Below are 5,567 nucleotides of genomic sequence, written 5' to 3' on the forward strand. Positions count from 1 at the left end.
TATGGATGAATTTTCTCCTTTTCCCAGCTTTAAGAAAATTCCTATAATAGACTTTACCCAGTATTTGATTACCTTTTGCTCTCATAGTTCTTGCAGCATCCTCCTGGGTCACTCTTTTCATTTGAGTGCTTTCTCTAAGAGCAATTTTAATGGGAGTCTTGTAGGTCTGAAGACATCTTCATTATGCTACAGTATTTGAATGACAATTTAGCTAGATTTAAAATTATAGGTTCAGTGTTCATTTTCTTAAATACTTTAAAAATATTTCTTCATTATCCACTTGCATCTAGTTTTGCTGTGGAAAAGTATACTGTCATTTTGATTCTTGTTCCTTAGCTATAAATATATTCTTTTTCTCAGTAAGCTTTTAGAATGTCCTCTTTGTATTAGTTGTTTTAAAATTTCATTATAATGTATCCAAGTGTTTGTTTTACCTTACCTCTATTGTTGTCCATGAGGCCTTTCAAAGATTTTTCATCTTTTTTTTTTTTTTTAAATTTTAGGAATTTGTCATTTCTGTAAGACAAGGACAGGGCAAGAATAACCACTGTTACCATTGTTACTGGTCATAGTACTGGCCAACACCATAGGAAAGGAAAAAAAAAAGAGATGGAAGAATCGGAAGGGAAAAATAAAACTGCCATTACTTTCAGAAGAGATCGCCTTCTACCTAGAAATACTATGATAACCAACAAACTATTAGAATAAATAAAATAGTTCAGCAAGGTTTCTAGAAATAAGATAAACTCTCAAATATTAGAATTTTTCTATAGCATCACTAACCAACTAGAAAATTATATAAAAAACAAGATGCCATTCACAATATCAACAGAAACTATAACATAATTGAGAATTAGCTTATTTAAGAATATACTATACTTCTGTGGAGAAAATTTAAAAACTCTAATAATAAAAAACATGGAATATGATCTGAAGAGATGGAGAGCTGTCCCATGCGCAGCTGGACCAAATTAATTTTATAATGATATCACTCTTGCTTGAAGTAATCTACAAATTCAATGAAAACCAATAAAAATTTCAGTTTTTTTTTTTTTTGGGTGCTGGGGAGTCTCTCTCTGTCACCCAGCCTGGAGTGCAGTGGTGCGATCTTGGCTCACTGCAACCTCCATCTCCTGGGTTCAAGCTGTTCTCCTGCCTCAGCCTTCTATGTAGCTGAGATTACAGGTGTCCACCACCACGCCCAGCTGATTTTTGTATTTTTAGTAGAGACAGGGTTTCGCCATGTTGGCCAGGCTGGTCTCGAACTCCTGACCTCAGGTGATCCATCCGCCTCGGCCTCCCAAAGTGCTAGAATTACAGGCATGAGCCACCATGCTGGCTGGGATTTTTTGAGGAACTTGATAAACTTATCTGAAAACTTTAAGCTGTACTATAATAAATAATAATAAAAACTATAAGGTACAAGAACAATGAGACCAGTAAAATAAAATAGGTCCATGTACCTAAAGTATGTATTTCTATTCAAGGAAAGCACACTATGAATAAAGTTAGCAGCTGACAAGAGTGAAGAAATTTGTGTTGAGTAAAACTGAAAATATCTAGAATTGTACATCTAGAATACAGATGTGCAAAGAATTTCTGCTGATCAACAAGAAAAAGGGCAATCCTGGTACAGAAATTGGCAAAGGAATGAACAGACATTTTAAACTGGCAAGAACAAATACTACACTTGATCTTAGCCAAAAGGCCAAGAGGTGATTGGAGACGTATTTTGGAGAAGAGAAACTCCGTAGGGTTAACATGCATATGAAGACATGCTTACATTTATTAGTATTATAATGTAAAATAAACCACTACGCTATCACTACACTATTACACTAAACACACACACACACACACACACACACACACACACACACACACACTACACTATTGCTATCAGTACATCTACCAGACTGGTAACATTTAGACCTTGGATAATGCCAGGTTTGGTGGTAAAGTGGAAATATGAGAAGCTGGTGGAAGAATGAACTGCTGGTGGAAGTCTTGGACAGCAATTTGTTTGTATGCAGTCAGATTAAATATACACCTATTCTTTGGCCCAGTAATTCCACCTCTGGGCTGTAACCTCAAGGAAATTTTTACATGCCTCTGAAAAAAGATGCATATAAGAATGTTCATCGATGCTTTGTTTGTGGAAGAGGAAGTTGGAGACAATCTGCTTAAGTGAAATGCAGCGCTCGCACACCATAAAATACTTCGCGGGTGTTAAAAGTGGTGCACAGAATGTTTACATCGATGTGGATAGATCTTACAACACTGTGCTGAATTAAAAAATAAGAAACAGCATGAAATGTGTAATATAACATCATCTACATAAATTAAAAATCTGTACATGCCAAACAATACAGATCTTATAAGAACAGGCACAAATGTCTACAAATAAAAGCTTCAACATCAACCACTGAAAAGAGTTGCCCTGATTGGAATGGTGGGTGGGTGATGGGGGTATGAGGGGACAGGAAAAAGAATAGACACGGAAAATGAGGGGGAAAGTAGATGAATGAATAAATAAATTACTGAGCAAAATAAGATAGGGGCTTTTCATAAATCAAAAATGATGAGAAAGAAGATGATTAAAGGCTAAATGAAAAGAAAAGATTAAGACTTGGCAGAGGTAATGGCATGTAATAAGCACTCTGTAAATATTTATTAAATGATGGAAGAAATGAAGTCAATGGTGAATCTTTTTGCAAAGCTAAAATTTATTTCACAATATGAATCAGTGCTCTTTAACCAATTTTTTAAGAAGTTTTGATCTTGGTATATCAAATTCTTTAAAAATGTGAGCACACCTATATTTGGAGACATCTAGACCACGTTCACAGATTTTTTTTTCTTTTCTTCCACTTCTTGAGACATTGCATAAACATAGTCGCCTCTTTTGAACTATGCCATGCAGTTTGACTTTTGATTCTAAGTCACGGAAAATGTTTTCCTGGAAAATATTTGCTGTTTTGATCAAGTCTTGATTCCAAAGCATCTGCCTGTATGTGGTCACTGATATGCAGGGTATTTGCTGGAAGAAATGAGGTGGAATTTGCCTCATGAGCTTTGAGGCCATAAGAGGTGATAGGTTTATCGCTGGCCATGATGGTGGGCTTGCCTACTGACATTTTGTTTTTCTGCCACTGTACAAGATCTGATTTGTCAGAGTAGTTCTGGGTGTTACCTTTTCCTTCCCTCTTTCCGAAGGACAGAAATGTATTCCGGGGGATATAGCTTCTGTTGATCTGCTTCAGGTTTTAATAATAATGATCCTATATTACTACTAACAAACATGGCTGACACTTGGCATTTACTGCTTTCAACTTAATAAGTGTCTTTTAGTTTAATGATTTAGAGCTCTGGCTCTAGTCAGATGAACTTGGGTCTGGCACCAACCTATAACCTGATAGCTTGGTGACATTCGGCAGATGAAATTCCCTAAGCATTTGTTTGTTTCTCTGAACAATACAGGTAGAAGTTTCCTTGCAGTGTTGTTGTGGTGACTAGATTAGGTAATGTATTTAAGGCTTAACATGGAGCCTCCTGCACAGTAAGTGGTTGTTATTATTACTTTGTGGAAATCATCATGCTAGGCCTGTGGGGAGAAACTGAGATGAATAAGAAAAAGTTCTGAATTTCACAGACTTGGAGAGAATAAGGCATGACCAAAATAGACAAAAGACAGACCCATGGGAGAGAGGACCAGCGAGGTCACATATCCTCCTAAGAACCTGTGAGACACTCACAGAACTGGTTCTTCATTTTATAAATGAGGAAACTGAGGCTAGAAGAGTTATGCGACTTGTTGAAGGGGACACAGTGAGTGAGTGTCAGAGCCTTCATGGGAACCCACGTCTCCTGTGACTGAGGCAGGCCTGAGGGATGTGCCTCTGTTTCTCATGGAAACTCTTTGGCACAACCCAAGGCCTTGCAATGCTGCCCCCTGCCAGGCCAGGCTGTGGGCTGCCAGCCACCACAGCGTGGGGGCCTCCACTGTCCTGAACTTCAGAGGCTTTGCGGGGAGGGCTTATAGCCAGCCAGGAGACAGCCTTCCCTGGCTTTTGAGTGAGTCATTTATAAAATGTGGACAGCATTTCTCCTCAAGACCTGCCCTCAAATCAACAACCTATTAGAGACAGTAATTCGTAACTTCATCAGATGAACTTTTATTGGGAGTCACTATGCTCCAGGTCTTGTGTGGGGCACTGGAGAGGCAAAGATGAAACCTCCTTGAGAAACTGTCAGAGTCATGTGACAATTCACCATCACATAATGAACAAAGTGCTCTAAGATCTGAGAAGAGGAACAAGTATTTTCTGGGCTGGGGGTTTGTCCTTCCGGCAAGAGAAGACAGCAAGGTCAAAGGCAGGGAATTGCATGGGTGTTTGGTGGTGCTTAGAGGGCAGTGGGACCAGTGGTAGGAGGGCAGTGGGTGGTGAGGCTGGAAAGGAAGGCAAGGGCTCGATTGTGAGAGGCCTTCTAGGCCTCCAGCTCTGTGGCTGAAGGGAAAGGTGAATGCTTTGTAGGCCAGAGGACAGCATGATCAGGTCTAGGTGGTGCAAGATGGCTCTGAGGCAGTATGGACGGCAGAGCAGCAAGGCCCCACACCTGCTCTAGGGGTCGTAGCCAAGGGGTCTTGACCCCAAACTGACTGAGTCCCTGGAGCCTGAGCATGTGGACCTCAGATATGCAGTGGCAGAAGGCTTCCAAACTGGGAAGGAGACGGTAGCCAACACCCTCTATACTTCCAGATGGTGAGCCCATGACTTTTACTTAAAGAAGCTTCCTGTTATCAGTGGGTGGTCACTCGCAGGAGGCCCTGTTCATCCTGTGCCTACAAGCCCAGCTCCAGTCAAAGAGCACGGGCATGTTCTCCTTTCTTTCCTGAGGGTTGGCCTCTTTCTCTGTGGGCATAGCCGCCATGAGAACCAGCGCCCCCATATTTCAGCATGATTAAGCCTTGCCATTTTGGGGGTGGCTGGGGGCGAGGGGAGGGGCTATTGTGTTTCAAAATGGAATAAACAGAAAAGCAATATTAAAAGAATGAGGAGGTTGTTTACTGAGGCTTGAAGAGATGACAGGTGTTTCCTCCCAGTTGAGAACCAGTGACCCCAGGGAATCGCATTTCCCGCTGAGCAGGCGCCCATGGCGGGCTGAGTCCTGCCCATGCCCTGGTGGCCTGGAAGCCTGCATGGGCGCCATGCAAAGACCAACGTTTTCCAGAGGAGCCTTTGGGCTCATCACTGGCCTGGGGAGGGCTTGACACGGGGTTCCCACATCTTGCCCCACACCACCTTCACACCCACACACAGCAGGTCCCCGCGGGGCCGGTGCAGGCCGTGGCTGCCCGAGCTGCGCTGTTGCTCTGTCCCAGCTGGCTGGCTCCGGGTGTGGAGCACTCTGGGCCGGGGCCGCTGGGGCGCGCACAGTGGGGTGACAGGCGGCCTGGCTGCAGAAACGTTGCACCCGTGCCTGAGGTGGGAGGATGTGATGACGCGGCCCACGCAGCGGGAACCCGGGCCTTTAAAAAGCCCAGGAAACAGCCTCAGCGCAAGCGG

General features: G+C 42.7%; 1 pseudogene; it reads right to left on the reverse strand.

Moving 5' to 3' along the window:
• Positions 1 to 1,590: 1,590 nt before the first annotated feature.
• On the reverse strand, positions 1,591 to 1,720 carry LOC115830583 (annotated as a pseudogene).
• Between the last annotated feature and the right edge of the window lie 3,847 nt (positions 1,721 to 5,567).

This window comes from Nomascus leucogenys, chromosome 15, assembly GCF_006542625.1.
Source record: "Nomascus leucogenys isolate Asia chromosome 15, Asia_NLE_v1, whole genome shotgun sequence".
In the NCBI taxonomy this organism is placed as follows: domain Eukaryota; kingdom Metazoa; phylum Chordata; class Mammalia; order Primates; family Hylobatidae; genus Nomascus; species Nomascus leucogenys.